The sequence below is a fragment of the Lepisosteus platostomus genome, chromosome 15 (assembly GCF_059453375.1).
Source record: "Lepisosteus platostomus isolate fLepPlt1 chromosome 15, fLepPlt1.hap1, whole genome shotgun sequence".
In the NCBI taxonomy this organism is placed as follows: domain Eukaryota; kingdom Metazoa; phylum Chordata; class Actinopteri; order Semionotiformes; family Lepisosteidae; genus Lepisosteus; species Lepisosteus platostomus.
In genome coordinates, this window is record NC_142625.1 from 1,994,861 (window position 1) to 2,017,172 (window position 22,312).

A 22,312-nucleotide genomic window follows, 5' to 3' on the forward strand; every position below is an offset into this window, starting at 1 on the left:
ACGATGTTACCTTATTCCTCAGCTCTTACCTTAGCCTACAGGTGGCCTTGGACGTCTTCGAGAACTTCTCCCTCGCGTCAGGGGCAAAGCTAAACAGAGGGAAAAGTCAGATCAAGTTCTTCGGGCCCTGGAAAGAACAACTGGGACCGGCACATGGTCTGGGCATCTGTCAAGGGCCCCTTAAGATCCTAGGGGTGTTATTCACGGCACAGGATGCTGCTTGGTGCAATTGGTCCCAGAGGCTGGAGAAGGCTAGGCTGCAGCTGACGCACTGGAAGAACAAGCAGCTGTCCTTTGTAGGTAAAGTCCTGATCCTGAAAGTGGTGTTTCTGCCTGTGCTGTTTATCTGGCATCGGTGTATCCCATGCCTGCGCGCTTCAACAGATATCTGGTAAGGGAGGTTTTTATGTTCATGTGTGGGGGGGAAATATGAGTATGTGCGCAGAGTTGATATGTATCGCCCAGTGGAAGAAGGCGGACGGGGAGTTCCCAACTTCCCTGTAAAACTAAACTGTATATGTGTCTGGCCTGTGTATAGCTCTGCATTCCCCAGTCTCACATCCCTTTCAGTATTTTGTTAGGTTCTGGCTATATAGTCACGTGCACGCCTTGGCTCAGTGGTCCAACAGTTTGCCTCATGGGAACGATCTACCATGGCACTATCGACACGCGACTCACTGGCTGAAACAACACCCTGAGCTTAAAGATCACCAGGTCCTGCTTAACCACAGACGTCTCTATTCTGCAGTAACCCAAACTGAAGAGGCCAGCCTCGTAGGAGGCGTCCCCAACGAGGTCTGGCGGCGAGTCCAGCCCAGAGGGCTACAGCACCACCTAATGGACTTGAACTGGCTATCCGCTTGGGGTCGTTTGGCAGTCCGTGAGGTTTTGTTTAAGCACAAGCTGACAAAGCAGCAGGAGTGTCCAAGAGCCGGGTGTCATGCGGTGGAGTCGATCAGCCACGTGTTCTGGGACTGTAATTTTGCTCAGCGAACTTGGAACAAATGTGAAACTTTGTTTAGTAGTCTGTCCTCCACTTTCTGTGTGCTTCCTGCGGTTGTGTTATATGGGCTGAAGGTGGGAGGCAGGGCAAATACTAAGAGCTTTGTGTTATGGCTGCTAGTTAGTTTAATTAAGTTTGAGTTATGGAATTCCAGGAATTTGTTAGTCAAGAGGGGAACTGTTTGTACAGTAGATGGGTTATATAGAAGGCTTTTATGGAATTTGAGAGGGTTGGTAGAAGGGGACATAAAAAGATGGGGTTTTCACGCCGCAAAGGAGAAATGGAAATCCATAGTGGATATCTGGGATTGGAAATAGTTTAGAACCTTTAATTTTCTTGTAATTTTGTAAATAAGACTATTGGGGTGAACTTGGGGGTGGCAGGTAATTTGCATAAGGGGCGGGATCATGTAAATAGGGCTGGGGTTGTAAATCATGTTTTGTGTCTTTTCAAGTAGGTTGCTTATTTTATGTACGCATATCTGCTTGATGTTAATTGTGGGTTGGTTTTTGAGCATGGGAATTGTATTGGGGTGGGTTGTGTCTATATAAGGGATGAGATTATGATACCTTTTGATTTAGCTGTGTAGTAGTTTTTGTTTTCGATTGTGTTTATGGATTTATGTATTTGAAGTTTTGGTGTTTTATTTTGTATTTTGTATAATAAAAAAAAAATCTGTTCTTATCAGTTTAATATCTGATATGTCCCCCATCGGGGGACCACATAAACGGATTTTTGGAACAGGGAGCTGGATCAGGAGCTTGCTCTGTCCTCTCCACGCATCGGCCCGGTATTGCAGCGCCTCCGGGAGCGGTGCACCACCTTCTCTCAGCGGTGAAAAGACAGACGTAGGTAGCTAGCTAGCGAGCAAGCAAACGAGGTGGACTGGAGCTCCTTCTTCTCGGGTCTCGTCTCTCGTCTCTCGTCCATCTGTGTGTCTCTGTGTCTGTCTCTCTCTCGCCCTCTCCGTTCCCGTGCTCCCTCTGTGCACTTTCCCGCGTCTCGACTCTCTGGGCAAGCAGGCCGGCCCCCTTTTCGGCTCCCGTGCGTTTTCCCTCCAAAAAACTTAGGTTTTTCAGCCTTTTCCCAGGGAGGCAGGCGTGGCTTGCTTGCTTGCTTGCTTGCTTGTGTGTGTGTGTCCGTCCCTGTCCCTGCAGGCGGGCCCCTTTCGACAGCTGGGCGTTTTCCCTCCAAAAAACTTAGTATATCCACCTTTTCTTTCTTTTTTTTCGGCAGGCAGGCAGGGAGGCAGGGAGGCAGGCAGGCGTGTGTGCGTGCGCGCGCGTGCGTGCGCGCGCGTCCCCGTCCCTCCCTCCCGAGAGAGAGCTGCCCCTTGCCTCTGCCCGCAGGTGCTGGCGCTCGGCTTGCGCTTGCAGCCGGTTGGGCACAGCTGCTGCCGGTGGGAGGGGCCTAAGCTAAGGAGGCCGGGCGGCTGGCGCCCCCTGCGGCTGCGGTCGTTGTCGGGCCGTTGACAGAAGATCAAAGAGCAGGGCCCCCGCCCGGGACTGGCAGGAAGGCAGGCAGGCAAGAGAGAGGGGGAGCAGAGTCCGGCGGCAGGCCCCTGGCTGCAGGGAGGCCGGCAGCCGCGCGGGTCCCGGGCTCCAGAGGAGTCGGCCTGCGCCACTGTGCGCCAGCGGAACGCCCGCGCGTCGGTCCGCGCCTTTGGAGGCATTGCTTCTCGGCCTTTTGGCACGATCCAGGGTCGAGGGAGAGAGAGCAGAGGACACCCTTATCAAGGGCAATGCTTTTGGATTTCCTGTGGACTGAACTCGGATTGGATTTTGATTCTCTTTGGATTGCGGACTTTGGACTCTTTTGCACTAGTGGTGAGTGGGCTGCACTGCAGCCGAAAGGCTGCGCTCCAAAATGGCTGCGGACCCCGGGGAACGGAGGAGGGCCGGGAAGGACCCCAGTGTGAAGTGGACCATCCGGCTCAACTGGAAGCTGGAGACGGAGATGCCTGGGCGGGAAGAAATAGAGGACAACATCTTGTTCGACCTTTTGGGGGTGAGTGTGTCTGATCTGAAATGTGTGCAGGGGAACCGGGCACAGAAATTCCTTGATGTCACCTTTGTGAGCGTGGGGATCTACAGACAGGCTGTCAAGAAATGCACGGAAGTCATTGAACAGGGTAAGATGCGCGAGTACGAGGTTGGTGGTTTGCAGGGGGACAACAAACGGTGGGTGGTGCTTCACATGTTTGAACCCTTCCTCTCGGATGCTGACGTGACGACTTTCCTGCGACGATATGTTGAGGTGAAGAATGGTCCAATTGTCGTCCCAGACACTAGGAAGGTTTGGACTGGTAAGCGGAGGTATGAAGTAGAGCTGCGATGGGATGAAAGATCACCGGACGGCTTGTCCCACCCACCGGCCACCTTCGCCATCGGCTCTGGTAGGGGGTACCTTTATTATTGGAATCAGCCAGAGTTTTGCCGAAAGTGTCGTAGGACTGGACATGGAGAGGGGGAGTGCCAGGAAGTGAACTGTGGGAAGTGCGGCGTTCGGGGGCATTCAACCCGAACTTTCCCGCAGTGTCCTGTGAAGGAGTGCTCCTTGTGCGGCAACACCGGGCATCTGTTCCGGCAGTGCGTAAAGAGGAGCGCAGACTTCAACAGGGCAGAGCATGAAGGCGGAAGGCTGGCAGGGGAGGACAGGGAGGCGGAAGAGAGACCAACGGGCAGCGGAGGCCCTGGTGGAAGAAAGAAGGAAGGGGGAGGAGAACAGGAACAGGAACGGGAGAAGGCTGACCGACAGACAGAGGAGGAGAATGAGCAGCCGGGAACATCCCGACAGGTTGGCGAGGACGAAGGGACCTGGGCGCAGGTGGTGAAGAAAGGGCACCTCCCGAAGGCGAGGGGAGCACCTGCAGCTCCAGCCCCAGTGGAGGAGAAGAAGGCGGTACCCCTGCAGGAGAAGAGGAAAAAGATGAAGAGAACGGGGGAGAAGAAGAAGAAGACCGCAGAGGGGGAAAATGAGGACGGGAATAAGGGAGAATCGGAGGACTCGGAAGGGATGGAAGAAGAGCTAGAGATCCTGTCCGCCTCGAGTGATTCGGAGCAGGACAGTGACGACGGTTCCCTTCCCCCTGGACAAGGACCAGGACCAACAACCATGAGCACCTATTCAGTGGCGCAGGATATGACGGCGAACGGCAGCCCGTTGGTCACTTGCCAGCCGGACACGCCTACCCCCGAGCAAGACAACATGTACAGACCTGTGGAAGTCGGCTATATATCCACCGACGACACTTCGGTAAGTACAGCAGGGGCGGCAAGCTCCCCCGAGAACAGTCTCGGGGAAGAAATGGAGAGTGACGCAAACCCACAGGACCCGCCATGACCCTCACAGCGGCGTCAGTCAACGTGAGGGGTCTGAAGAAGCGGGACAAGAGAACGGCGGTTTTTGAATACCTGTCTCAGAGGCAATTGGACGTGGTCTTCCTACAAGAAGTCCACCTCAAGGACCTCAACGACGTGAGGACCTTTCAGAGGGAGTGGAGGAAGGGTCCCTCGTGGTGGAGTGTTGGAGGGGTGAACTCCGCTGGAGTCGGCATCCTTTGTGGCTCGCCAGGTTTCGTCATCCAGTCGATCAGCTCAGCGATCCCGGGTCGTCTGCTGGTGGTGGACGGGATCTGGAGGAAAACTAAGATCAGGTTAATCAATGTGTACGCCCCAGCAGACAGACGTCAGCAGGGTGCCTTCCTGAAAGATCTGGAACCCCTGCTGTATACTACCAGAGAGCTGATCATGGGCAGCGATTTCAACATTGACCTGGGAGATTCATGCGGCGTGGGAGTTCACCAGTTGAGGTCCTTGATAGCAGACTTTAGCCTCCGAGACGGGTTTCTAAATGTTGCACAACATACTTGGGATAATGGAAGAGGGATCTTCCGACGACTTGATTACATCCTCCTTACTGTTAAATGGAAAATCCTTCGCAGGCAAGTGACCCCTACCTGGTTCTCGGACCATTGGCTGCTATCGATCTCTTTCGGTGTTGAGGACCCCGGCTTCCAGCCTGGATACTGGAAGCTGAACAAGCAAGTCCTGCAGGAGGCGAGATATCGGAAGAAGATCGAGTCGGTGCTGAGAGACTTCGAGAAGAGGAGGGAACTCTTCAGCTCTGCGGTGCACTGGTGGGAATCGTGCAAACAGACTCTCGCGTAGGTCACCAGGCGTTACTGCTGGATCCGGCGGAGCCTGGAGGAACGCCAGTGTACCCGACTTCAAGAAGAACTCGAGGCGCTGTATGAGCAGCTGAACCAGGGGGGCGCTTTCAACAATGAAAGGATTATATACGTCAGGAGCCTGCTGAAAGACAAGTGGCTGCAGAGAGCGAAGGACTTCCTCTTCCGGTTGCGGGGAGTATGGAGAGAAGGGGAAGGACGATGCTCGCCCCAGTTCTTCAGCGCTGTGAAGAGACGGCAGGAGCGAAACCTCTTCGATAGTATCCAGCACGAAGACGGGACTGCAGCTACAGACATACCCGGGATGCTGGAGTGTGCCACAGGGTTCTACACAGCCTTGTTTCAAGAGAAGGAGATTGACTTCAGCATCAAAGAGCTATGCTTGGACTAAAGAAGGGCACTGTCCCTGGCATCGATGGCCTACCAACGGAATTTTATAACACCTTCTGGAGTCAACTGGAGCCTCTCTTGGTGCAGGTCTACAATGAGGCCCTGAACAGTGGTGATCTGGGCCTCTCCATGAGGACCGGGGTCATCTCCTTGATTTACAAGGGTGGAAACAAGGCGGACCTGGGCAATTGGCGGCCAATCCAGCTCCTGTGCACCGACTATAAGATCTTAGCCAGGGTGCTGGGCGGCCGCCTGAGAACGGTGATGCCAATGCTAGTAGGAGCAGACCAGACATGTGGCGTGGCAGGCCGAAAGATCAGCTGGACCCTGCAGCTGATCCGGGACACCATCGCTTGGGTTGAAGACAGAGGCCTGCCGCTCATGCTGGCGAGTCTTGACCAGGCGAAGGCATTCGACCGGGTCCACCATGGGATCCTGTGGGCACTCCTGCGGAAGAAGGGTCTGCCTGACGGATTCGTCAGGTGGATCGAAGCACTATATAGTGGTGCGAAATCCCGGGTAAGTGTCAACGGAGCAGTAGGGAGGAGTATCCCAGTAAAGTGTGGTGTGAGACAGGGCTGTCCTCTATCGCCCCTGCTGTACGTCATCTATCTGGAACTCTTGTTGGACCTCCTGGGGGTCCTTTTTCACACCTTGGACCCCTCGGGACTGAACTGGGAGGCCAGGTTCCGGAAGGTCAATCAGAAGCTGGGCCTTTGGCAGCGGCGTTCGCTGACATGGATCGGAAAGGCGCTGGTGCTGAAGGTGGAAATCCTGCCCCTTCTTCTCCACCTGGCAGTAGTGTACCCCCTACCAGCAAGGAAAAGGAAGGAGCTCACACGAGCCGTCTTCACCTTTGTGTGGGGCCACTCGTACGAGCGCATCAGAAGGAAAGACATGTGCAGGCCTGTTGAAGTTGGTGGCAGGGGGATTTTGGACCTCCCGACAAAGCTGGACTGCGCCTTCGTGGCAAGCCTCTGCGTGGTCTTGCACAGCAACCCGCCTCATCTGTGCAGCCATTTCGTGAGCCTCTGGCTCTCGGCACACATGAGACATCTGGCCGCCTGGAGCAACACGACCCCAAAGGCCGAGCGACTCCCACTGCACTACCGCCACGCGGTGCAGTGGCTGCGGGCACACCCGGAGGTACGGGACGGAACAACATCGCTGAGCCATGTAGTAATGTACAAAACAATCATGGTGGAGGACAGGCCAGCGATCCTGGGTGTGCCCAGGGACACCTGGCAGCAGGCCCAACCAAAGGGCTTGGACAATAGGTTAAAAGACATGAACTGGCTCGGTATATGGGGTCGGCTGGCGGTCAGGGCGGTCATGCACTCGCATGGCCTGTCCAGACAGAGCCAGTGCCCGAGACAAGGCTGCACAGAGGAAGAAACAGTCCATCATGTTTTCTGGGAGTGCGGGTTTGCACAGAAGGTGTGGAGGTCCAGCCGACACCTACTTGAGCAGGTGGGTCTGGTTTTTCCCCTGTCACTAGCCCTGGTAATGAAAGGAGTGCCCGGTTCCCGAAGATGGAACACACGCTTCCTTCTATGGCTGTTGATCATCCTCATTAAGATCTGTGTGTGGGAAGAACGAACAGAGCTGATCAGACACGGCATAGAAGGAACAGTCCCAGGCATCCTCCAGAAGGTGAAGAGAGACGTAGCAAGAAGAATTCGATTGGACATCAAGCGCTGGGGTTTTGCAGCAGCTAAGGAGCGGTGGAAGGACTTGATCACGTGGTGCTAAGGTGGTGGGTAGAATAACAGGTTAAGAATTTTTTGTACTATTTTCTAATAAAAACAACAACAAAAAAATCTGTTCTTATCAGTTTAATATCTGATACGTCCCCCATCGGGGGACCACATATTAAACGGATTTTTGGAACAGGGAGCTGGATCAGGAGCTTGCTCCGTCCTCTCCACGCTCCGGCCCGGTATTGCAGCGCCTCCGGGAGCGGTGCACCACCTTCTCTCAGCAGTGAAAAGACAGACGTAGCTAGCTAGTGAGCGAGCAAGCAAGCGAGGTGGACTGGAGCTCCTTCTTCTCGGGTCTCATCTCTCGTCCATCTGTGTGTCTCTGTGTCTGTCTCTCTCTCGCCCTCTCCGTTCCCGTGCTCCCTCTGTGCGCTTTCCCGCGTCTCGACTCTCTGGGCAAGCAGGCCGGCCCCCTTTTCGGCTCCCGTGCGTTTTCCCTCCAAAAAACTTAGGTTTTTCAGCCTTTTCCCAGGGAGGCCGGCGTGGCTTGCGTGCGTGCGTGCCTGTCCCTGCAGGCGGGCCCCTTTCGACAGCTAGGCGTTTTCCCTCCAAAAAACTTAGTATATCCACCTTATCTTTCTTTTTTTTCAGCAGGCAGGCAGGCGTGTGTGCGCGCGCGCGTCCCTGTCCCTCCCTTGCAAATCCGCCCACCTTGCAAAGATTGATAACGGACAATCACCGCCGTTCCGCCGTTGTTTTAATTATGAGGAGTGATGATGTGTGAGATGTTTTCTTTTTGAGATGTGTTTTTTTCGGAATAAAGTATATTTTATAGGAAAAAAAAATGTGGCTTGGCCGCGGCTGTGGGAACAGTTGAAAGGAAGGAAGGTGAGGGTTTTTTTTTCCCAGGCCTGCCTATAGGCTAGGCAGGAGCTTTTTTTGACCTTTTTCTACGTGGCGGAGGAGGATGCGGCCATTTTGAGAGGATGGAGAGAAGACCGAGCGGCAGGGAGGCGAGGCTGAGGAATACTATCCGGTTTGTCTTGAAGGATGATGGGATCCAGGAGTTTGTTCACAGGGATACTTTTGAAGACGTGGTCCTGGAGAAGGCTTTGGGTGTGCACTCGGAGGATACTTACTGTCTACAGGATTTTCCCGGGAAAAAGGTATTTGACCTCTCTTTGATTTCTGACATTAAATGCAGTGAATTTTGGTTAATTGATAATGAGCATCGGAATGAGGAGCCGCTTAAGCATTTTTACGTTGAGCCTTTATTTGCAAGGCAGCTGCGGACATTAACGGTGCACATGTTTAATTGTTATATGGCGGAAGAGGACATTGTGAGCTTTCTTAAGTGCTTTGTGGATGTGCAGGACGAAGGGGTCAAAGTGCTCGATAGGAAGAAATACTGGAACGGGAGACGAAGGTACCGAGTGCGATTCAGGTTCAGTGCACAGGCAAGTGATGGTTTGCTTCATCCGCCAGCTACCTTCACGATTGGATCAAACAATGGGTACTTGTTTTACCCGGGCCAGCCCCTCACGTACAGGCGCTGTGGGCAAGAGGGTCATGTAGCTCTGAACTGTGTAGTGCAGGTATGCAAGAGATGTGAAGGTATTGGGCATGTGGCGTCTGCTTGCACAGAGGACATTAAATGCAATTTATGTGGAAAGTAAGGCCATGCTTATAGGGAGTGCCCGAGAAGGGCTGGGAGCTATTCTGCAGCCATAAGCGGGCTTCAGAAGGATGGGGAAGCTGCGTCTGCGGGCCAAGGGGACTCTGGGAGTGAGGCAACTGACACAGGTGTGTTGAGAAACCCAGCTGTAGATCCACCAGTGGAACAGGAGGCAGCTGAGGAAGGTGTATCAGGAGACAATGGCGGGCGGATGGGAAATGAGGAGATGGAAATAAGTCAATCTGGAGAGGACATCAGTTTTGATACACCTGGACTGTTTTTTTTAAAAGATGCGGTGGATGAGATGGGGGGCATGGCCCCACAGGAAGGCTGGGGGGATAGAATGAAGGAAGAGGAGGAGGATGGTGCTTCGACCTCCAAAAAGACAGTTAAAAGGAAGGCAGCTGTGTCTGAAGAACTTTTTGTGAAAAAAGCGGGCAGAGATCCAGAGGAGCCACCTTCGGGTGGTAGGCAGGTTTCTGAGGCTCCAGCACCTCCGTGCTCGGAGGAGGAGGAAGAGGAAAGAGAGGTCTGGGTAGAGGGACAAGGTGAACTTGGTGGCAGCGGCTCCTCAGAATCCACTGGTACACCATTTGTCCCCGAAACCGGAGGTTCGAATGACGGAAGCGGCAATACTTTCACCCAAGTCTTAGAGGCAGGTGCAGTCCCAAGGCAAGAAGAAGAGGAAGGCCTCTGGCTAGACTCAGATCTTCCCCGTGACTTTGTAGAGCTCTGTAAATGGGACGAGGGGGGTGGTAAGGTCCTGTGGCCCACTGATTTTGAGGAACAGGAGATATCAAGGAAGGACATTCGATACGATTGTGTGCGCAATGGGAGCGAGATCCAGCGCTTCTGGCTGTATGGGAAGACGCACGCAGAAATCGGGTCTAAAAAGCTTCTTTTGAGGGACATTGAGAAACAGTGGCGAGACAATGATGGCATGGCAAAGGAGGCCTTTGCGGTAGGGGCAATCAAGAAAAAAGATGGAATAGTGAAGTACCTAGAGGCATCTCCGGGTTTTCTGAAAAGCTGTGAATGGAGGGACGGGAGCGTAAAGTTTCCTAATCGGGCCGGAGCACTTAAAAGTATTTTAAGGTCTCATCCGTGGGTTAAGATCGAAGGTGATGGGAACACTAGAAATATCACAAGTTTGTATGTGTATGGGCAAAAGGAGTCGGAAGTCAGGGATGCGTATATCGCGGCTATGAAGATTATTAGGAGATGGGAAGAGAAGACCTAATTTGTATCCGAGATGAAGCTGGTTACTCTAAATGTGAGGGGGTTGAGAGAGAGTGAAGAGAACTGCTGTGTTTTTTTCCTTGAAAAGCCTAAACTTTGATGTGTGTTTCCTGCAGGAAGTGCACCTGAAGAACGACAAGGATGTTAGAGCTTTTACGAGGGAATGGGACAAGGGTGGGTCTTGGTGGAGTGTGGGTGGGGTACAATCGTCGGGTGTGGGGGTTTTATTTGGTAGTCACGATATGATTGTAGAAGAATGCAATGTAATAGTGCCTGGGAGGGCCTTGAGTGTGGATGTGTGTTTTGGTAACAATAAGTTTAGGCTCATTTCAGTGTATGCCCCTGCTATAAGCTCTTTGAGGGCAGATTTTTTTAAAGAGCTATATCCGCTGTGTGCTACAAACAAAACACTTGTCATTTGCGGGGATTTCAATGTTGATCTTGGCAGCGGGAGGATGTGGAGGGGAAACAGCCGCGAGTGCTTTTGACACGTTTTAACTTGGTGGATTGTTTTTCCCGAGTTGCAGCTGGGGCAGGGGCGGCGACTTGGAGGAACGCAGCAGGTATTGCAAGGCGCCTGGATTATATCTTCGCCTCAAGGGAAGTGACAGTGGAGAAAGCTGCTGTCCAGCCGGTGTGGTGCTCTGACCACGACATCGTTGAGGTTGATTTGCGTCTTAAGCACAGGTTGTATGGCAGGGGCTTTTGGCGAATGAATGTGGAGGTATTGGGTGAGGAAGCTTATATTAAAGGTATGAAATCCAAGCTGAATGAGTGGTGGGGAGCAAAGAAGAGCTATATCTCGGCCCTGGATTGGTGGGAGGTAGTTAAGAAAAGAATTAGAAAGTTCACAAGGGAGTACAACCTAAATTGCCGGAGGAGTGAAGTAAAGGAAGGGAGGATCTTGCAGCAGGAACTGAATAACCTCTACACGCAGCTAAATGAGGGGGTGGAGGTAGATATGGAGGACATTGCAGTTGTTAGGGCCAGATTGAAAGCTTATCATAGGCAAAGAGCTAGAAGCTTTTTGTTCAAGGCCCGTATTGATTCCCTGTTGCAGCAACAGACATGTGCCTCCTTTCTGTTCAGACAGGTGAGGAAGCTTCAAAATAGAAGAAGTATGAACGGGGTCCGTGTTGGTACTGATAAGATAGTGGAGGACACTGATGGCATGTTGGAAGCGGTCCATGTGTACAATCAGGAGCTCTTTTCTGGGGAAGTTTTAGGAGAAGCTTCGAAGTCCGCTGTGTTAGAGTGTATTTCTGCACGGGTGTCGGAGAGTGGTAGGTGTTTCTTGGAAAAGCCTATTAGTTTGGAAGAACTTAAAGAAGCACTAGCCGGGATGAAAAATAGGAAGGCACCAGGATTAGACGGCTTGCCTGCAGAATTTTACAAAACATTTTGGGACATATTAGGACCTATAATGCTCGAAATAACAACAGAGGTCGTCACTAAGGGAAGGTTAGGGGATTCAATGCGTGAGGGGGTCTTGACCTTGTTATTCAAGAAGGGGCAGTCAACGGACTTGGGGAATTGGAGGCCGCTTACTATGTTGTGTACCGATTATAAGCTCATTGCCAAGGTACTGGTTAATCGCTTGAGGGAGGTAATAGGGTCTGTGGTAGGCAAGGATCAAACTTGTGGCGTTAAGGGGAGAAGGATTAGCTGGTCATTACAGCTCATTAGAGATGTAATTGCGTGGTCAGAGCAAAGGAATCTGCCATTGATTCTAGCCAATCTAGATTTGGAGAAAGCGTTTGACAAAGTATCGCACTCTTTCTTGTGGTAAGTGATGGAGCGAATGGGTTTCGGACATACATTTATTGGTTGGTTGAAAACCTTGTATGCACAGGTGGGCAGCAGAGTTGTGGTCAACGGCTTCATTGGGAAGTTCGTAAAACAAAACTCAGGAGTAAGGCAAGGTTGTCCTTTGTCCCCGTTGTTGTTCATCCTATATATAGAACCATTTGCGAGGATGATTAACGTGACCCCAGATGTGGACGGGCTGTTAGTGCCTGGGAGTGGCGGGGAGCGTGTCAAATTGTCTGCATATGCGGATGATATCACGCTGATAGACCTCGGATCATGGCCTGCACGTGGCTTTGGTTCCTTTTGAGGAGTTTGCTAAAGTGTCAGGGGACAGACTGAACAAACAAAAGAGCAAGGTCAAGTTTTTTGGTTTATGGAGGGATAGGGAAGGAGGGATACAAGGGTTAGACTTTTGTAATGGTCCCTTGAAGATATTGGGCATCTCTTTTCAAGACCAGGGGATGGTACATCAAAATTGGTTGCAAGCTCTAGAAGGCACAAGGTTGAGGCTGCAACGATGGGGTGATAGGCTTTTAACCTTTGTGGAGAAGGTTGTAATATTAAAGACAGAAGTCTTACCTGCTCTGATACATCTTGCCAATGTCTTCCCGATGCCTGCAAGATACAACAGATACCTTGTTAAAGTAACTTTTGAATTCTTATGGAATAAGAAGTATGAGTACATTAAGCGTATTGACATGTAATGTCCAATTGAGAAGGGAGGTAGGGGTATCCCAAATATCCCTGTCAAGCTTAATTGTCTGTATGTGGCGGGGTTATGTGCCGCTTTAAGTCAACCAGTAACGCACAGCTCTCAGTTTTTTGCGAGGTTTTGGCTCTCCAGCAGCATGCGACACCTTACTGGCTGGAGGAATGATGTCCCGCATGGGGAGGACTTACCGTGGTATTACAGGCACGCAGTGTCCTGGGTGAAGAGTCATCTGACAGGGGAAGATCCTCCTCTGTCGAACCACAGGGCGCTGTATCGTACGGTGATGGAGCAGGGAGAAGCCACGATCGTTGGTAGTGTTGCCGCCGAAACCTGGAGAAGAGTCCAGCCCAAAGGCCTGCGGCTGGATATGCTGGATCTGAACTGGCTGGTGGCTTGGAAGAGGCTTCCAGTGCGGGATGTTTTGTATGAGCACAAGCTTACCAGGCAGGCCGGATGCCCACGAGCGGATTGCCAAGCAGTCGAGTCGGTTGAACATGTTTTTTGGTTTTGTAATTTTGCACAGAGTGTGTGGGGGAAGTGTTCATTTTGGTTGGGATATTGGAGACAGGTTTCAAAATCAATCTGGCGACCATAATGTATGGTGTTGGGGGGAGGGGGAGAACAAAAAAGGCTGCGTTTGTTTTATGGTTTTTGATTAGTTGTGTTAAATTAGAATTGTGGGCCGCCAGAAATGTGTTAGTTAAGAAAGGGGTGTTGCGGAGTGTGAGGGGTGTTTGGAACAAAGTTGTGTGGAATGTTAAATGTTTGATAACAGCTGATTTGCGTAATTGGAGCTACCATGCAGTAAAAGAGAAATGGAAATCCCTAATGGATATTTAGAAAAGAAAGGATGACCCTGGGTTTTAAATAAGGGGAGTTTTTGTTATTGAAGGGTGTGTGCTCATTTGAATAAGGGGTGGGGTTAGGGTAATGATGGGTGTATTGAAGCTTGTTTTTTTGTTCCCTTACAGGAGTTTGATTTTTGTTATGGAGAACATTGTTGTTGTGATTATGTCGATTGTGATGAATTTTGTAATAAAAAAAAAATCTGTTCTTATCAGTTTAATATCTGATACGTCCCCCATCGGGGGACCACATATTAAACGGATTTTTGGAACAGGGAGCTGGATCAGGAGCTTGCTCCATCCTCTCCACACATCGGCCCAGTATTGCAGCGCCTCCGGGAGCGGTGCACCACCTTCTCTCAGCGGTGAAAAGACAGACAGCTAGCAAGCAAGCAAGCAAGCGAGGTGGAGTGGAGCTCCTTCTTCTCGGGTCTCGTCCATCTGTGTGTCTCTGTCTCTCTCTCTTTCTCTCTCCCCCCCTCCCCGTCTCCGTCTCCGTTCCCGTGCTCCCTCTGTGCAGTTTCCCGCGTCTCGACTCTCTCGGCAAGCAGGCCGACCCCCTTTTCGGCTCCCGTGCGTTTTCCCTCCAAAAAACTTAGGTTTTTCAGCCTTTTCCCAGGGAGGCAGGCGTGGCTTGTGTGTGTGTGTGTGTGTGTGTGTGTGTGTGTGTGTGTGTGTGTGTGTGTGTGTGTGTGTGTGTGTGTGTGTGTGTGTGTGTGTGTGTGTGTGTGTGTGTGTGTGTGTGTGTGTGTGTGTGTGTGTGTCCGTCCCTCCCTCCCGAGAGAGCGCTGCCCCTTGCCTCTGCCCGCAGGTGCCGACGGTCCGCTTTCACTTGCAGCTCGCTCAGCACAGCTGCTGCTGGTGGGAGGGGCCTAAGCTAAGGAGGCCGGCCGGCTGGCGCCCCCCTGCGGCTGCGGTCGTTGTCTGGCCGTTGACAGGAGATCCAAGAGCAGGGCCCCCGCCCGGGACTGGTGGGCAGGCAGGCGAGCAAGCAGGCAGGCAAGAGAGGGGGAGAGCGGCGTCTGTGAGGCCAGCAACCACGTGCGGACCGGGCTCCCAATCGTTGGCCTGCGCCGCTGCGCGCCAGCCGGACGCCTGTGTGCCCGCCCAAGGCCAGCGTCGGGCATCACTTCTCGGCCTTTTGGCTCAGATCCAATAGTACGTGGCCTGACCGCGACTAGAGGACTGAGTCAAGGGAAGAGTTAGCAGCGACGGACGGAGAGGAGAGAGGTGAGTGTCAGCGTAAGAAGATTTCCTACAACCTACCAGAGGGAGTGGCGGAGTGGGGAGGAAGGAGGGATGGAGCCGACTCCCGAAGGCGTTTTTGATACGGCAGGGAGGACCCTGGCCGGTGAAGATCTTGGAAGAGCTGAGAGAGGATATGCGAAGGAAGGAGGGAAAAGCTATGCGGCAGCTGCGGCTTCAGCCAGAAGTTCATCGGGAAAGCCATTAGAGGGCGCCAGCAGTAGAGAAGGTCAGCTAAGAAACACCATTCGTTTTGTACAGAAGGTAGAAGCTGGTGAGAGGATTCTAAGAGATAGAGAAGTATTTGGGGAGGAGATAGTCCTTGGGTTTTTTGGACTAGGCCCAGAGGATGTATATTGTTTTCAAGATTTCCTAGGAAAAAAGACATATGACCTGTCCTCGTCAAATAGAATTGTATGTAGCAGGGTGTGGGAAATAGTAAAAGCTAACCGAGACAAGAAACCACTGAGTGACTATATTGTGGAGCCACTTTTTGTAAGAGAGAACAGACCTTTAACGGTACACATGTTTAATCCCTACTTGCCAGAAGAAGATATAGAACTCTTCCTAAGAAGATTTGTGGACATCATCGCAAAGAGCACGAAAGTGATAGATAGGAACAGGTATTGGACAGGGAAAAGGAAGTATTTAGTTCGCCTGAGAACTATCAGTGCACAGGAAGATGGTTTTTTGCACCCTCCGGCAACTTTTTATATTGGAGGCAACCGTGGATATCTTCATTATCCCGGACAACCTTTGACATGTAGAAGGTGTGGGAAAGAGGGACATTTTGCGGTAAACTGCAGAGAAATAGTTTGCAGGAAGTGTGGAAAAACGGGACATTTTGGAGCGAGCTGCAAGAAGGAGAAGACCTGCAACCTGTGTGGGGAAGAAGGTCATTTGTATAAGGACTGCCCTCTGAGCCACACTTCGGTAAGCAGGGAGGCGGCAGGGGGCGTGTCTGGGGTTGCTGGGCCTTCTTTGTCCCTCTCTGTTTCAGGGCCAGAGGACGGAGAGGAGGCGACTGAGGGGCTGGACGGAGCGGAGGAGACAATCAGAGAAGTGGCAGAAGGAGAGAAACAGAAATCGGCTGAAGTCCACGGTCAGGAGAACGAAAGTCCCACCCTGGACCCAGAGGTAGACCAGGAAGAGATTTCAACAGCAGTTGAGGACATTGCAGCTCGGACTGCTAAAAATCTGGAAGCAATGCAGGACATTATGAGTACCATTCAGCAAACTATAGGAGAGAAAGAAGGGGGAATGGAGTGGTCTGGAGGGGCCGCTAAAAGAAAATTGGAAGGAGAGCAGAGTAGTGAGGAGGTCTCAACTCCCGAGGTGGTAGCTGAGACGGCCCCGCAAACAAGTGGGGAGTCTGAGAAACAGGTAGAGGGTATTTCCAGTCATAGTAAGCGACCTTGTGGGTTGGTAGGACTCATAGTTGCTGCGACGACAGATTTTCTGTCTGTACAGAAAATTAATGAGGAGGGCCAGATTGATTTCTCATCTTTCCCTAGTTTGGGGAAATTAGCACAAGAGGGGGTGGTATTTGAGATAGAGGGAAGGAATCTAATTAGGATAACAAGTAGAGACCGTAGACAGCCATAGCTGCACAGCAGGCATTGTTTGAATTAATTAAGGACAGGGAAACTCAAAGGGCTGGGGACTCAGCTAAAAGAGATCGCCAGAAGAGGTATGAGGATTTACGACGGAAAGTGAAGCAGGTGGGGAGTTCCTGAAGGCTTGACCTTGAGACCACCAGTGTTTTTTTAAAACGAACCACATGGTATAGGGAGGGGGTGAGATACCCTAAAGGGTTTGAGAAAATTAAGGATATTTTTAAACAGTTTAGTAGTGTTAAGCCATTTTTTGACCATAGCGGAAGGGAAGTCCTAGGGATGGGTCTCGAAGGTAAGAAGAGAGAGGATGTAATTAGGTGTGGGTCTGATCTACAGGCCTACATCAAGGAGAGTGAGGGAAAAGCCCAGAAGGCTTGGACCTGACCCTTCAGCATAAATAGCTAATGAGTAATATCTTGACCATAAATGTGAGAGGATTGCGAGATATAGCCAAGAGAATAGCTGTTTTTGAGTGCATTAAGAAATTGAAACCTACCGTATGTTTTTTACAGGAGGTTCATATTAAAGATGGGAAAGATCTGGAGGCTCTGACTGCCTTGTGGGACCGTAGCCCCTCAAGGTGGAGCATCGGAAAGGTGAACTCCACGGGAATAGGGATCCTTTTTGGGGAACCTCAAGTGGAGTGTGGAGAGGTGAGGGTGAGTGAGCCAGGTAGGCTGTTGCATGTGGATGCAAAGATTAACAGTCTGGATTTTAGGTTTGTGTGCGTATATGCACCAGCGGCAATCAGGGAGAGGAGGGATTTTTTAGCCAGCTTGAGTCCGCTGTGTCACGAATAGGGTGGTGGTAATGGGTGGAGATTTTAACATAGACATAGATAACGAGAAGGATGGGGATGCTAGGGTGGTGAAGGACATGGTGCGAATGTACAATCTGAAGGATTGTCATAAAGAGGGCAATCGATCCCGGGTGGGATGCACCTGGAGCAATACTAGAGGTGTTAGAAGGAGGCTGGATTATGTCTTCGCCTCCAGTAAGGTAAAAGTGGAGAATGCTAAAGTGACCCCAGTATGGTTTTCAGATCATTGTATGTTGAATATTGAGGTAGAGGATTTTGGACCTAATTTCGGCAGAGGAGCCTGGAGGTTAAACTGTGCAGTGTTAGAAGAAAGCTAAAGAAGGATGATGGAGAGGACACTAGAAAGACTTTTGAGTAGAAAGACAGAGGGTGGATCTTTGGTGGAGTTATGGGAGGAGATCAAAATTATAATAGGGAAAGTTTCCAGGAAGTATTGTAGGGAGAGGAGGAGGAGGGAGAGGGAGGATGTGGAGACATTGGAGAAAAACTTGGAGAAGGTTTATGATAATGGAGATGGTATAGCGCCCCCAGGTGAGGAGTCGGTACAGCAGATTAAGGATCTCGTGAAACAGATAAAAGAACACCACGAGAGAAGAGCAAGAGATTTTCTTTTTCGTGCGAGAATAGAAGTCTTGGAGCACTATGAGAAGTGCTCCACATTTTTCTTTAATAAAGTTAGGAAAAGACAGGAGAAGAGGGTCCTGTATGCAATTACAAGCACTAGTGGTGAACAGATCTCGGATAGAGAGGGAATGCTCCAAGAAACAACAAAGTTTTATGAAGATTTATTTTCGGAGAAGACATGTGAGAGGGAGGCGGCCAGAGCAGTGCTCCAGACGCTACAAGTGACTCTGTCGGAAGAAGAAAGGGATGGATTGGAAAGGCCCTTTGAGTTGTCTGAGCTGGAGGCGGCGATGAGATCATTAAAAAAGGGGAAGGTACCGGGTATAGACGGGATCCCGGTGGAATTTTATGGCACCTTTTGGGGGATTTTAGGTCCTTTGCTCTTGAGATTGATGGAAGAGATTTTTAATAAAAAGTGTATGGGTCAGTCCTTGAGGGAAGGAATTTTAACTTTGGTATATAAGAAAGGGGATCGCACATTGTTGAGAAATTGGAGGCCATTAACACTATTGTGCGTAGACTATAAGATAATGGCTAAGTTGCTTGCCAACCGCTTGTCGTCTGTGATGCCCACTGTAATAGGAAGGGATCAAACTTGCGGAGTGAAAGGGAGGTCAAGCAGATGGACTTTGCAGTTATTAAGGGACACTATAGCATGGGCAGAACAGAGGAGTGTGCCTTTAATATTAGCTAACCTAGACCTCGAAAAAGCTTTCGATAGAGTCTCTCATGAGTTTTTGTGGCTGGTACTAGAGAAAATGGGATTTGGCCCAACAATGATAGGTTGGCTCCAGACTCTGTATAATAATGTAGGCAGCAGAGCAGTGATAAATGGTTGGTTGGGAGATTTAGTTCATCAGAAGGCAGGGGTGAGACAGGGCTGCCCTCTCTCGCCACTTTTATTCGTAATGTATATGGAGCCTTTTGCATCTGCTATTCGAGGTGATAGAAGGATAGACGGATTGGTATTGCCAGGAAGTGGAGGTGAAAGACTTAAATTGACAATGTACGCAGATGACGTGACGTTATTGGTAGGAACCACTTCTAGCTTGAGTTTTGCTCTAGAAATTTTTGAAGTCTTCTCAAGGGCATCCGGTGCACATTTGAATGTAGCGAAAAGCACTTTTAAAACTTTCGGCTCTAGTGAAGTATCGGAGCAGTGGGGTGGCGGTTTTATTTTGTGCACAGGACCTATAAGGATTTTGGGACTCGATTTTCTGCGAAGAGGCTCAGGATATTGCAATTGGATTTCGAAAATTGGAATGGTGAGGAGGAAATTGGGTTTATGGACAAAGCTAAGACTGACTCTGATTAGGAAGGTGCTAGTATTGAAAGTGGACATTTTACCGCTCCTTGTTTACTTGACATATGTTTATCCTCTGCCGGCAAAGCTTAGACGCACTTTGGTCAGCGAAGTGTTCCGTTTCATTTGGGGTGGTAAGTATGAGTATATCAAGCGAGTGGATATGGTTCGACCAATAGAGCAGGGTGGAAGAGGTGTCCCAGATTTCCCATTAAAATTAGATTGTATTTTTGTGTCCAATCTGTGCCTGGCCTTAAGTTCTCCAGTGAGTCATGCGCACCAATATTTTATGCGTTTTTGGTTTGCGCAATGTGTGAGATTTTTGGTTTCATGGTCCAATGTAGTACCGCATGGAAGTGATCTCCCTTGGCACTATAAACATGCTCAAGCTTGGCTAAAGAGATACTGGGATAGAGGGGAGGTATCGATAATATTGAATCATAGACTGCTATATCAGCATCTGATAGATGCGATTAAGATCCCGATAGAGTGGAAAGGGAAGAAGGCTGTGTGGCCTAGAATCCAACCACGAGGTCTGGAACACAGGCTCATCGACCTCAACTGGAAGATGGTGTGGGGACAGCTGCCAGTGCGTGAGGTACTTTACAAGCATAAATTGACGAGGAACTGTGTGCCCACGAGAAGAATGTAAAAATATAGAGACAATAAAGCATGCTTTTCTGGAATGTGATTTTGTACAAAAGGTATGGAAGAAATATAATAAACTGTTCAGATTGTTGGATGTATCTTTTCATGTGTCAGCATCAGTGGTACTGTATGGGATCAAAGGGGGAGTTAAAAGGGGTAGTGTTAATTTCCTGTTATGGTTCCTGATCAGTATGGTCAAGGTTGAATTGTGGGATGCAAGAGACGTTTTAATTCGTAAGGGCAAAGTAAGAACAGTTAATAGCATTTATCAGCGAATAGTACACGAAGTTAAATTTCGGATTAAAAGAGATGTACAGAAATGGGGATATCACGCAGCGCGGGAAAGGTGGAAGGGTTTGATTTTGTTGTAAGAGTTGTTTTGATTTACCTGTGTTAAATTTGTGTGTAGAAACTGATGTATAATGATTTTGGATGACACCTTGAATTTTGTCATGGAAACCTTGTGTTTGATTTTCTAATTTTGCAATAATTTTGGGGTTTTGCTGCTGCACGGGAAAGATGGAAGGACTTGATCACGTGGTGTTAAAGGTGGTGGGTAGAATAAACTTTTAAGCACTGTTTTTTGTACTGTTTTCTAATAAAATATAAAAAAAATCTGTTCTTATCAGTTTAATATCCGATGCGTCCCCCATCGGGGGACCACATATTAAACGGATTTTTGGAACAGGGAGCTGGATCAGGGGCTTGCTCCGTCCTCTCCACGCATCGGCCCGGTATTGCAGCGCCTCCGGGAGCGGTGCACCACCTTCTCTCAGCGGTGAAAAGACAGACATAGCTAGCAAGCAAGCAAGCAAGCGAGGTGGACTGGAGCTCGTTTTTCTCCGGTCTCGTTTCTCGTCCATCTGTGTGTCTCTGTGTCTGTCTCTCTCTCCCCCTCCCCGTCTCCGTCTCCGTTCCCGTGCTCCCTCAGTGCGCTTTCCCGCGTCTCGACTCTCTGGGCAAGCAGGCCGGCCCCCTTTTCGGCTCCCGTGCGTTTTCCCTCCAAAAAACTTAGTTTTTTCAGCCTTTTCCCAGGGAGGCAGGCGTGGCTTGCTTGTGTGTGTGTGTGTGTGTCCGTCCCTGTCCCTGCAGACGGGCCCCTTTCGACAGCTGGGCGTTTTCCCTCCAAAAAACTTAGTATATCCACCTTTTCTTTCTTTCTTTCAAATGGACTTTGCGCTTTCGCTGGATGCGAGGGGTAGAACCGCCTGGGAGACGTGAGTTTGAAGACAAGCAGAAGAGATTTTATGTGCACAAGGGAATAGACCTTTGAAGTATATGGATGTCACCTTTAGAGATGAGAAGATTTACAAGAGGGTGTCTGCAAGGTACGCGGATAAGAAGGACGAGAAATTTTTGAGGGATTTTGAAGTGCTGGGCTGTTATTACAACAATTTTCGTGTGGTGATGGTGCATTTGTATGATCCTTTTCTGAGCGATGATGATGTAACAGCTTTTCTGCTGAGGCACGTCTCAGTCATCAGCCAGACGGAGAAAATTATCGATAGCCGTAACATCTGGGCTGGGAAAAGGAAGTACAGGGTGAAGCTACGGTCAGACGCACGTGGGGCAGAGGGCTTATCTTTTCTATCAGAACCAGCCCAAATTTTGCAGACGATGTCGGAATTTTGGACATCAAGCCGCTGAGCGTAGGGGGAATGAGTGCACAGTGTGGAGGTGTTGGGCACGTAGCAAGGGAGTGCCGGAAGAAAGTGTGTAGCCTGTGTGAGACTGAAGGACATTTGTTCAGGAACTGTGTATGGAGAGATATACGAAGAGCAAGGGAGTATGATAACGGTACACTGAGGGTGGATGGAGAAGAGGAGGAGGAGGTGGTGCAGGCTGCTCCAGTGATTGAGGAGGAAGTTGCTGGCGTGGCTCGGCCCAGCTGCTGCTGGTGGGAGGGGCCTAAGATAAGGAAGCCGGCCGGCTGGCGCCCCCCTGCGGCTGTGGTTGTTCTCGGGCTGTTGACAGGAGATCCAAGAGCAGGGCCCCCGCCCGGGACTGGCGGGCAGGCAGGCGAGCAAGCAGGCAGGCAAGAGAGAGGGAGAGCGGAGTCCGGGCGGCCGGCAGCCGCGTGCGGACCGGGCTCCCGAGGCGTCGGCCTGCGCCGCTGCGCGCCAGCCGGACGCCCGCGCGCCCGCCCAAGGCCGGCGTCGGGCATCGCTTCTCGGCCTTTTGGCTGCGATCTTGGTACGTGGCTTGTCCGCGGCCAAGGGAACTCCAGAAGACCGTGGAAGAGAACACTGGAGAGGAGACTGCCGAGGAGGACTACGCTGTTGGATTGCCTGGATTTCGGACTTTGGATTTCGCTTGGATTGCGGTTGGATTTCGATTTGGATTGGATGGTTTTGGACCCCGGCTTTGGTGAGTAGGCTGCTTCGGCAGCCGAAAAGGCTGCATTGCGATGGCTGCGGACCCCATTGCAGCGAGGAAGGTGGAGGAGGGTCCCAACATTTGCAAGACCATCTGCTTCATTTGGAAGGCGTATGGG

The 22,312-nt window shown here is 50.6% G+C and overlaps 2 non-coding genes and 2 pseudogenes across 2 annotated transcripts; all 4 read left to right on the forward strand.

Annotated features, from left to right (window-relative positions):
- Positions 1 to 1,646: 1,646 nt before the first annotated feature.
- Positions 1,647 to 1,827, forward strand: LOC148647622 (U2 spliceosomal RNA; annotated as a pseudogene).
- A 5,534-nt stretch (positions 1,828 to 7,361) lies between these two features.
- On the forward strand, positions 7,362 to 7,555 carry LOC148647623 (U2 spliceosomal RNA). Its single transcript, XR_015926857.1, has one exon. It is a non-coding gene; the product is annotated as a U2 spliceosomal RNA (small nuclear RNA).
- Positions 7,556 to 13,740: 6,185 nt separating this feature from the next.
- Positions 13,741 to 13,917, forward strand: LOC148647624 (U2 spliceosomal RNA; annotated as a pseudogene).
- A 6,479-nt stretch (positions 13,918 to 20,396) lies between these two features.
- On the forward strand, positions 20,397 to 20,586 carry LOC148647625 (U2 spliceosomal RNA). The gene has a single exon (XR_015927144.1). It is a non-coding gene; the product is annotated as a U2 spliceosomal RNA (small nuclear RNA).
- Positions 20,587 to 22,312: the final 1,726 nt, after the last annotated feature.